Source organism: Lutjanus erythropterus, chromosome 2 (genome assembly GCF_056507025.1).
Source record: "Lutjanus erythropterus isolate fLutEry1 chromosome 2, fLutEry1.hap2, whole genome shotgun sequence".
Classification (NCBI taxonomy): Eukaryota; Metazoa; Chordata; class Actinopteri; order Lutjaniformes; family Lutjanidae; genus Lutjanus; species Lutjanus erythropterus.
In genome coordinates, this window is record NC_139318.1 from 36,840,259 (window position 1) to 36,852,397 (window position 12,139).

General features: G+C 38.7%; 1 protein-coding gene across 1 annotated transcript in view; it reads right to left on the reverse strand.

Annotated features, from left to right (window-relative positions):
• Positions 1-839, reverse strand: part of LOC146332062 (metabotropic glutamate receptor 4-like) — a 233,787-nt gene extending 232,948 nt beyond the window's left edge. Inside the window, exon 1 of the mRNA XM_084738654.1 lies at positions 400-839. The gene's annotated coding sequence lies outside the window, so the exon portion shown is untranslated. The remainder of the gene's footprint in view (positions 1-399) is intronic.
• Positions 840-12,139: the final 11,300 nt, after the last annotated feature.

The window sequence follows — 12,139 nt, forward strand, 5'->3', positions numbered from 1 at the left end:
CTCCAGCAGTTTTGGTATCGAGCCATTCTTTTATCACATTTTGTGAGACTTGAGGCGCCTCTGCGTCGCAGCGCGGCACGGAGCTCCACACAAAACGCTGCGCCTTAACGCGTAAAAACAATCAATGCACCTACAGTCCTGGGCGTTGCACTGCTTGTTACAGGCAATCCTGGGATCTACTTTTCAAAACTGTCATAACATCGTGAATTATTAACTGATTGAAGTATTAAATATGCAACTGAGTGAAAAATGTTCCCCAGATCTGAATCGTACATCCTAAGTGCCGGTTTCCTCTGTATATTCCGCCTTAACACTTAAGTAAATTTAAGTCACGACGCTTTTTTAAACATTTGATCGCCATAGATGACCCATTTTTGCAGCTTGGGTGGCTGTACTTACCCCGATCTCCTGCCCACGAAGAACCCTTTTATAAGAAGTGACCCATATCCAAAGCAAAATCTTATCTTGGTGAGTCTATCAATCTGTGGACCGAAGATTTCCTGAGCAATTCTGGCTTTTCTTTTTCTAAAAAAAATCAGCTAAACATTGTTTCCGAGTAGTATCCAAAAGGAATCCACACGCATGTCGAGGCTGCGTCGACCCTCCGGAATCATTGCGAGCGCTGTCCGCGGAAAAAAGTGGTGCTGAAAAGTCTCAAGTCCCAACTTTAGGTTTCTGTGTGCGGATGAGAAATAAAGGTCCACTAACACTGACACTAACACAGCTCCCGCTATGATGAGAGGATCAGATGTGAGCGGGATAACAGAGCGGAGAAGCTCATATCCCACACCCGAGGCGTGAGCACTTTCCAGCTGATAGACGGAAGACTGTATGCGCCCCGTGCTCTGGATGTGATTGATGTTAAATGCATCGCAGCACACACCGCCTTTATCAGGGAAGAAATGCACCATCAATGAATGAGGGGTGGAGGGGGGGGGAAGAGAAAGGTGTGAATGCCAGATTACAGCATGTAACACCAGCAGCGTTTTGGCAGCGGCTGCATGAAGATTTGTGCTTCCATTTGTAAAATTTTAACGTCGATTTGGCCGCCTGGTGTCTTTTACCTGTCAGTGTCGGGTTCTGCACATTTATTTTCCTCTGTGATGTGACAAACAAGCAGGAAACCACACTGGCAGTTAAGTCTAATTAAACTCCAGTTGTTTTTAAAAAAAATGTCTCACTATTTTAGGGCACATGCCATGTCTGACAGATTATTTGGACTTGCAAGACAACATGCAACAAATTTCTAATTATTTGCAACGTGATATCGCGTAATCAACCGAATTGTCACGCTGACAACGGGCGACGCGCTGTGATTGTTTCTATCATGACGCTTCTGGGTCGACTTATGCGTTACAGGTGCTGTTGCGCAGCAGCCTATGCAGTCCTGTTCAGTCCCAAAGCGCTTTGGGAGGCTGTGCGTAGATATTGACGAACATATCAAGTCCAATCACCGAGTGCGAAAACTCAATCATGTCTGTGTGTGTGTGTGTGTGTGTGTGTGTGTGTGTGACTGTGTGTGAGTGACGGACAGCAGCCACATTCAGCACCAGGAGTGTACGAAATCATGTCCAAGGGCATGCCTGTATATGTCCAACATTATTCAGCAAAAAGGCGAGAAATTAGTTTTAAACCCAGCATGGAGTCTTATTATTCGAGACTTTAAAGGGACACTTCACCCCCCCCCCCCCCCACCCCCCCCAAAAAAAAAAAAAAAAAAAAAATCAAACATACACATTTTCCCTCTGACCTGGAGCTCAAAGTGCTGAAAAAATACATCTGGAAAAAAAAACTCAACAGCAATGTTTCTTTCTAGACACCAGAATCCATTTTCTCAAGATAATCCGCAGATCTGGACTGGATGTAAACATTAGTGGTATCCTCCTCAGCTGAGCCAAAACCTCTCATCTGTGAGTAGATGCACACTTTGTTCTGCAAAGCATTAAGGTTGGCGGTTGTAGTTCAGGAGATGTGTACATGCACATCCTAATCAAGATAAAAATATTGACGTTTGAATGAATTTTCTGCTCTGAAAAATGTTGAACTATTGGGGTACGAATGCAGGCAGCTGAAAAGCTAATGCTAAACTGCATTGCTGGCATGAAAATTTGAATAATACCAATAACGTATGAAAGCTGCGGAAAATTGTGTGGCTTGTTGAAAAGCTGATGCTGACTGAATTGCTGTTGATGACACTAATAATGTACAAATGATGTGGAATATTTTTGTTTGTTGAAAGGCTGGCACGACATTGAATTGCTATTGAATAATACTATTAGTGTACAAAAGTGTGGAATATTGTAATCATTGCTGAAAGACTGATGCTGAACTGAACTGCTGTTGAATAATGCCAATAATGTACGAAAGATGCAGAATATTTGTGTTGAAAGGCTAGAAAAAAAATACTGGATGTTGAAAAGCTGATGCTAAACTGCACTGAAAAATCTACTAATACCAAGAATGCATGAAAGATTTTGAATATCTGTTAGGTTTGTTGAAAAACTGACACCAATCTGAATTGCTGGCTTTAGTAATTGTGTATGTAGAAGCAGCTGAAGGAACACGAAGAGTTGGAAAAGTGGATAAATAGCACGACAGGTAGGAGGAAACATATGTGTCTTGTATCTTACTGTCCCTTTAATGCAATTGATGAATCAATCTTTTAGCTATTAACCTTCAAAAGTGTACAAAGTGTGTTGCAGAGGGACGAAGAAGCTCCTCATCAATCAGTTTAACTGTGGCATCAGTGCAACCTGCAGTCCTGCAGTCAGGAGGGGGGTGGGGGGTGATTAATTTTCCATGATGTCCAATAGAAGGCGGCTCGTGGTGATCACTCTGCTCTCGCTTCCTGTATATGCGCAGCTGCTCTTTCTGCCTTCCTGATCACAGGGCCGAGTGGTGTGTGGAGGCTTTCACAGGTCTGAGTGGGTCACACCTGTGGAGTGTTGGACTCACTCCACCACATCAAGGGAAAGTGGAGGGGTGTGTGTGTGTGTGTGTGTGAGTGTGTGTGGAGAGAGATGAGGGAAGTGGGAGGGAGGGGGTTGGTGGTCCTTGGAGGGGTGTGTGCCATGTCTCTGTGGGCCTTGGAGGCAGCTGAGCCTCTGAATATTCATCCCCACCTCTGCCGGAGCAAATTCCAGCTACACGACTAGACTGACTGACAGTCCTGTGGGCTGTCAGGGGACCTATAAGCCGTACAAAAAATAAAAAAAAAATGAAAAAAATCAGAGCTAACTTGTGCACATTATTGAACAGAGTGTTTTACATCTCTTTATTACCCCACAAAGCATCAGCTCTCTTCCATCTGTCAGCTCCTCAAAAACAGTGTTCTATTTCTGTTTAGCACAGTTAGCATAATAAGTGAATTATTTAGCTGTGGAGAATGGATACAAAAGTTATTTCTACCAGGAGACCCATTCCTGCTTCGCTTTCTGCTGCAGTGCACCGGGAGAGACGCTCTTGTTGAACGTGTCTGCTCTGAGGATAACATGTTACGCCGCTGAGTCCTTCCCATCCCTCTGTGCAAGGCGAACTCTGGAGATTACTTGTTTCAATTAGCTATGGGGCGGAGAGAATTTAAGCCATGTTAATTCCAGTCACTAGTGAAAATCCCGGTGAAAAAGACTAGCCACTGAGCCATAATCGCCTGCCCCCAGACGTCTCTCATTTCATGGACATGTTAAGGGAATTATTCAAAATGTAAATTCTGAGGTCATACGATTTTCAGTTTATTAACGGGATTAATTAAAGACCAGAGCTCCTGCAGAATTTTGTATGATTTAGAGTGACCCTCTGCTTAAGACAGCTCTAACCTGTTTTTGTTTTTTTTTGTCCACTCACTTATTCCCCTATTAAGAGCCATTTTTCCTCTTTTTTCAAAACTTAACTGTATTAGAAAATTTGGTGTTAAAGGGTTCACCCTAAAATCAACAACCAACCAAAACTTCTCTTTCAGTGTTTTATCTTTCTTTTTTAAATAAGAAATGGTTCATATTATGCCGTCACTGTGCAAAAGCTGTCATCAAAGCAAAAGGTGGCTACTCTGAACAATCTAAAATATCAAAGAGCAAAAAACATTTGCATACCTGTAGGTCGACACATGCATTTAAAGACCACAGGTTAACGATAAGAAGAAAAAGACTCTTGCACACTGTCTTCTGCACTTGCAATCAAAGATTCAATAATAATGATGTCATTAAATCTTGATTATAAGTGCAGAAGACAGTGTGTCTTTTTGCCCTGTATTCCCATTTGTTGCTTACTACCTAATTTTATATAATTCTGTATTTCAGAGTTTATTTCAGAGATTATTTTGATGTGAGTTGCGAAGTTTTGGAGATATGTGCCATATAGATGTCCTAGATGGGATAGAAAAATGTAAATATAAATAAATATTTTCCAAATAAATTGTGTAATTGAAAATATATATTCAATAGAAGCTGACTCCACTTTTGAAATAATTCACACATAAACAAAACACATTGCTGCTAAGTGGTATACATCGCAGGCGCTGTAGTGCTGGGCCAGTCAATACGTGTACGTCTGTGAAAAACATTTCATCACAGGTTTGTCGCAGAGTAAAAGACGTGTGTGACGATTGTACCTGAGGATTGAATGAATCAGAAAAGAGTCTAAGTGAAGTTTTTACTGTGAAAAAATACGGCCTAACCATAAAACACCTACTTTTATAATGGAGTTTGGTTTAACAGTCTGTACGGTTGAAAGACCACCAGGAGCAGAAAAGATGAATAATTCACATAAATTGATCAGACCTACCTTCTACTAATGCACCTCATAAACAACATAAAGTTAGGCCGTAACTGGGACTAAAACCAGACCGTTTTCTACTTCTCTTGCTTCGTAGTAAAAATTCACGTAATGAGCACAAACTGCAGTCAAAATAGAGACAATGGCTCGACTCTCTCTTCACGGACGAGAGGCTCATGGGATGTAAACATTAATGGCGTCCTCCTCGTCTGAGCTGTAAAGTCTCGTCCGTGAGTAAAATGCAAGCTTCCTTCTGTGCAGTGGTACAGTTCATGGGTGTACTTTGGTACACTGTTAAGTCTGACAAGTCAAGTTTACTTAAAAAAAAAAAATAGGAAACCTATTACCTCAGGAAAAATAATTGTATATTGTATATTTAAAATGTATTTTTAAGACGTCTAGTTCCGCTATATTCTAGAGAGAGAAAACATTTCTATGGCTGATATCTCCAGAACTCAGAAACTCGCACTAAAACTATCTCTATGGATAAACAGCACCACAGGGAAGAGGAAAATATATATATTTTAGTTTTGGGGATGAACCATCCCTTTAAGTATCTTGCTTCATTAAATAAATGTTGAAATAAACCGATGGAGGAAAAGCTACAGAACTAAAGAACAACAGGGGAGGTGGGGGGGGGGAAGACACGGCAGTCCCTCAACGATATGAAATAAACAATAATCTAATAGTTGGAACAAAATATGATGTTTGTGTCTTTTCATCATGGTCTAATATTGAACTCTGGGGGTATACAGACGAACCGCTGACATTTGATTATATAAAATTGAGCCTCTGACTGTCTAACACGCCCACAAGTTGGAAGACATAGAAATGAGTCAGTTTGTCACTGTCTGTTTGAAGTAATATTTTACAAAGATGAAACAGGGCAGACAGGGCAGATAGATTGGCCATATGCTCCACGTGTGAGTGAGTGATATATATTTTTTTGAGATGCTGGCTGGCTGACAGTTGTCACAGGTGTAACCTTTGAACTCTGAGAGCTTTTTTTATATATATATAAGAGAGTGGCCACACTGCAATTTATATCTATGGCACAGTGCGTGCAAAGGGAAAAATCTCATCTGTAGCGTACTGTCAAACACTGACACAGACTAGATTACATTGCTGTCCTTTCCCCTGAGTTACAAAGTCACCTTGAGAACAATAGAAAATGTTTCTAATAAGAGTGATAATATAAGCAATGCAAAATTGCTTATTTTGAAATGAACACTTTAGTGATGTTTTGTGCCTCCATGTTGTGATTATTCTTTATGTTTCTTTAGAGAACAAGCACCCTGACATCGTGTTTGCATCACAGTTTAGCTCGTTTAAAAGGCTGTATGGGCAACAGCTTCAACAATTAGTCGATCAACAGAAAATGAGGTTATTTCTCAACCAAAAATGAATGACGTCCTCCTCGGCTTGGTTGTAACCATTCGTCTGTGAGTGTCAGAGTGCCAAATTAACACGATGCAAGAATAATGATAAAAACTAGAGAAGGCAGTTTCTAAAGAAATTGCGAGTGTGAATGCTGGCTGTTGAAAAACTGATGCTAAACTACATTACTGGCTTGAAAAGATGATTTTTACCAGTATTGTATGAAAGGTCTTGAATGTTAGACGGTTTGTTGAAAAGTGACGCTAACAGAACTGCTGTTGAAAAATGAAAATAATGTGCAAATGGTGTGGAATATTATAATGTTTGTTAAAAGGCTGATGCTAAATGCTGTTGAAAAATACTAATAATATGCCTCCATATGGACAACAGCTGCAACAATTAGTCGTTCTGACTAACTTCTGAGAAAATTATATTATTTCTAAACCAAAAAGTTGATGAGCTCCTGGTTCTCAAATGTGAAAATATGTTGCTTTTCTCAGTGTTACATTAAAGTTATTTTAATAATATTTTGTTTTGGACTCTTGGTCAGACAAGACAAACGAGACATTTGACTTGGCTTTAGGATATTCTGATGGTCATTTTCACAGTGTTCTGTTATGATATAGACCATACTAGGAAAAAAAGGTCACAATCTTCTGATTCCAGCTTCTTTTATCTGATTATTTTGATTTCTTTACTCCTCTATGAAAGTAAACTGGGCTGTTGACAAAACACGATGTCAACTTTTCATTTTATAGACCAAACGACTTTGATTGATGATTGATTAATCAAAAATACTGACAACAAAAATAATCATTAGCTGCAGCCCTAGACCAAAGTATTAATCAAGAAAATCATGGCGCATTTATCAATAACAAAACTGATTGTTGGTTGCATCAAAATTGCTGCTGCTATTGAGTACCAAAATACTAAAAGTTTATTTGTGACTAATAACAATCCCGCCAGTCTTTGTAAATAACTGCACAGAAGGATTACATTATGTTATATCTGGCATTCGGAGGGGATAGAGAAGTGTGCTTCTAGTGGGATGCCAAAATCACAAAAAGGACAATACAGTACGGCATGTGTGAACGTTATATGTACCTTTGATCTAAAAATATCAATTCTCTGTGGGTGTCTACTGAGTTGAGTGGAAGCACACTGGAGTCATTCCATACTTTCTCACTAAAGCCTCATATTTTGCAGTGGTACTCTGAAATGACCCTGAAATAAATGAAGGGAAATCTTAATTATTATTCAAGGGACGGGTGTCTGTTTTACTGTGAGAGACGTTTGTGCAGTTGTAAGCCTGACGCTGGTGTCTCTGCCTTATGTCTGTCCATGAGACGCAGACAGGGGAACATGTATATTCTCCCATACTGCAGCAATGATATCAACATCCTCTGTATTGCTGTAAATGTCATATTTGGTTTCATATTTAAGTGACTCCACATTCTGTCAATATTCTGTATACATGATCTCTTTGCTGTTTTAAATAAATAGGTTGTTGCTGAATGTCAGTGGAAAAATGAGCTCGGGCCGGTTGTAACTGGCATGACAGCAGCCCCTGGTGGTTATGACATTTAACACCCTTGAATATCTAAAATGGTTACTATGAGAGAATTAAAACATATCTGAACAGGCATATTTGCATCAGAACATAACACAGTTTTTCATATCAGGCTACTTTAATTCAAGCTTTTTCTTAAATATAACATTGCAGATAAAGAGGTGAGTCATATTGATTGATGAAATAGTGATATGATTAGTTTAAGTACAACAGTGATTTGTGTGTGATAATTACACACCCAAAGAAGATTTTCACGATTGATAAGAAAGATGGATATGACTCAAGGAGTCTTTAAATGTTTTTTGCCCACAGTATTCAATAAAAACTGATTTTTTGCAATAGTCTGTGTAATAAAGTGATATTAGATGATGTCAGATTGTTGATACCTTTTAGCAAAGGATACCGTACGAGGAAAGAGAGGGCAATGTCACTTTAAGCCCAGAAAATCACAACATCGTAAATTGCTTCTCTCGCGTGTGAAGCCGAGCACAATCTATTCTGGCCTTGGGCAGAACAACACAATCTCCTGCTTATTTAGTCATTAACGTGCATATTTACCTGGAGAAAAAAAGGTGCTCGAAAGGTTAATGTTGCCAATATCTTTGTAGTCTTCGATTAAACAAACCTCAGCCGCTGCACGGCCTTCGGTTGTGTGTCATACATCTTCACAGGAGCCGCCATGTTAAGAGATATAACACTGCTGCGACCTGCTTTGTTTAGGCCTCACTGTGAAGCTCAGGTTGTTGCTGCTCCGTCTGTCTGTTGCAAATCATGTAAGAAATAACTGCTAGCGAGATTCTGAATATTTAAAAACAATATTTAACCTCATCTCTTCTAAAAAGCTAACTTCATACACTGACTGAACTGCAGAGGCTTTTCATAAATCCATCACTAAGTCTGAGCGTGAAGTCTCCTCTCCTCAATAACTCCATCTCCAAAGTATCAGTACTAACAGTACAAAGTCCTGATTCGAGTTAAATGGATCCTTCACATGTTAGATGACATCCTGACCACATGAACATTATTCTTAGTCTTGTGTGCATGTGTGCGGTGATCATTCGCATAACGAACATTTCCTTATTTACCATCAAAAACTGTTGTGTTGTTTTGTGTTTAAACATGTAATTAATTAAGTAATTGACAGAGAAAGGAAAGAAGAAATGTCTTATGTTCAGCAAATGATTTAGTGGTAATATATTTAGAGGTAGAACAGTTGTTAATTTTGACATATTTTCAGCATGATAGTCTGTTAGCTGCTTTTTTCTATAAACCTGCCAATATCAATATTGATATTTGTGATCCTGGACCTGGTATTTCTTGTATTGGATTGAAACTAAATTTTGTGGTATTACCCACTCCCAGTTGTAACATAGATTAAAAATTACTGTAAAAGGTAACTGTATTCCATTATAGTTACAGGTAAAAAAAAAAAAAGATGCATTTAGTAAAAATGGGGATTATTAGCAGGATTACAACTTAGAAATACTACTAATATTATTAATCAACTATTAAATAAATCTGCATCTATTCTAATAATTAATTAATGATTATGAGTCATTTTTTAAAAAAGAAATAAATGTCTAACTTCTCTGATTTCAGCTTCTTAAATGTGAATATTTTCTGGTTTCTTTATTCCTCTCAAACTGTAAACTTAATATTTTGAGTTGTGGACAAAACAAGACATTTGAGGACATCCTGTTGAGCTTCCATCAACATTTTTCACCATTTTTTGACATTTCATGAACCAACTAATTGATTAATTGAGAAAATAAGTGACTGATTAATCAGTGATGGGAATAATCGTTTGTCGCTGCCCTAAAAACACAATATTAGGCCAAACAAGTTCACCGTATTTTATATTGAGGTAATCCAAAACTATTAGAAAGTACTCAAGTTACATTACTTTAATATTGTGATACTTGGATCAAGTAATATTTGTAACTATACTGCAATACATTTTAAAGTAACTCTCCCAACCCTGTTTATATATGTATATATGATAATATATATGATGATTGTGCTATTTTTGATTGTTTTATAAAATTATATAACTTCTTGTAGCCTTCTCAGTCTAAATGGGTCATTAGCATTCTTAGCAAGCTAGCATTAGCTTTGTCAGTTAATTCCACTTTTCATTTAAATAACACCACCTTAAATTAGACACACACACACACACATTCTCTCACTACATTCTTTTGTTTATTTTATATTTTTGCTTGATTTATGTTGCTTACTTTATGTTTACTCTTTGATGCTATATGGTTGTTTTTTTGTTTACCTTTGTGGATTACATGACTTTTCTGTTTGCATATTAATGTTTATTGAGGCGAGATTCCTTTTATAAGCCTCCAGAGTTTTTGTTTTTAAATCTCAACAGCACAGTTTGCCTTTCTTTTTTTTTCTTCTTTCTTTTGTTGTTGTGTTTCTGCTGCTTTGTTTGTCTGGTGCAAAAATAAAATTAAAGATGCACATGTAGGCTAACGGTTACACCTGGGTACAAATCTCCCGGCTACAAGCGCCGGTTTATTTGTTTTTCATTACACACAGTGAAATGTGCCAAAAGTTGGATGAGCATTCCTATGGAAGCTCAGCGTTAATGTTAAATGATGTTTTGACCCATCATTAGGCTCCAGTCAGGCGGCGCTGTCATAAATCTACTGGGCTCGCTAACAAGTGACACAATTCTCTAACACTGACCTAATGAACCTTTTACCTCAAACTGCTCTTGACAGGGAGCAGACACTTAGCGGCCTAATGTCTATAGGCTAAACTACATTAGCTGGCCCCACTGGCTTGATAGGCAGTTTCATCTGAACGCCATGACCGCATCGGTGATGTCCAGCTGCCATTGCTGTTTATTCAGCTCCACAAATAACCATTTATCAACCTCTCTGGTACCAGAAACCTTTGACCCGGTCAATATGGAGCTGAGTGTAAGAGTGCAGGCGAGTCTCTCACCAGCCTCCTTAAATCCACCTACACACACTCTCACACACACTCAACACCATCCTCAGAAGCATGCGCTCACTCTTCGACTAATACAAGCCTAATTTAATTTAATATGATTTTATTTTACTAAACATTATCTTTTATTTCATCATCATAAGTAGGATATCGTTTTGCCTTTTATCCCTTTAGCGATTTTGTTTGTTTTTATTCAGTTTTGTCTTTTTAATATTTTATCTAGCTCTTAGTCTCAGTTTTTATCCAACTCTGTTTTATTATTATTGCTTTAAAATCTATTTTATTGTATGCAATTGTCATCATTTTTATTATTTGCCTTTTCCTCCTGTTTTCTCTTTAGTTTAGTTTCACTTGCTTTCTCTCATTTTCATCTGTAAAGCACCTTTTCTTTTTTAACTGCACTAACGTGTATGAACCCATACAGATCAGGTTTAATTGATTGATTGATTGATTGATTGACTGACACATGGTACCTGTGCCAGCAACAGGCCTCTCCTTGGCACATACCTTGTCCTATTTGTCCGTGGTAGAGCACAAGGCTTTGATGCTCTGCGTCTGTCGAGACCTATCTTGTGCTGCATGTTGTTCCTCGCCGTCACAGTTCACCACCGAGTTGTTCTGGGCCGACCTTGGTTCCTTTTCCCCGATGGAGTTCATCCTGATGCAGAGTCTCTTTGTCAGCTCGTCCTCGAAGCCTCCCTGTGATGGAGACAAACATCAGGAGCTCGTGTTGGCCAGTGATCAGTTTTCACACGGTCATCAATGAAATCAATCATTCAATAATCTGGACGTCCTGACGAGTCAAGTCAATTTTAATTATATCTACACTTTAAGAAATAAACATGCTAACTGGAACCATAGAGGGTTCTTTAATGTGTCCCCATAGAAGAACCCTTTTTAATTCCTGTTCGAACCCTTCCAGAGAGACCAAGAACCCCACAAAAAGGGTTCTAACTAGAACCATCTGTGAAAGGTACCACTTAGAACCCTCTGAGAGGTTTTACAGAGAAGCCTTCTATGATGTAATGGTCTGTCTCTGGAGGTTCTATCTAGAACATTTCCACCTTGTAAGGGTTCTTCTGATGCCCCTTTTGTATTCCATGGCTTTAGTGTAGAACCCACCCAGGGGTTCCACCAAGAACCTCTCTATATTCCCAGGGATTTATCTAGAACACATTCAGATGGTTCTACAGAGAACATTTTTATATTCAGTGGGTTTAATCTAGAACACACCCAGGGGTTCCACCAAGAACCTTTTAATATTCCAAGGGTTTTACTTAGAACACACCCAGGGAACCTTCCTATATTCCACAGGTTTTATTTAGAATGTACCAAGAAGGCTCTACTAAGAACCATTTAATACTCAATTTGTTTAACCTAGAACCTACCCAGGGGTTCCACCGGGAACCTTTTTATATTCCAAGGGTTTTACCTAGAACACACCCAGGGAACCTTTCT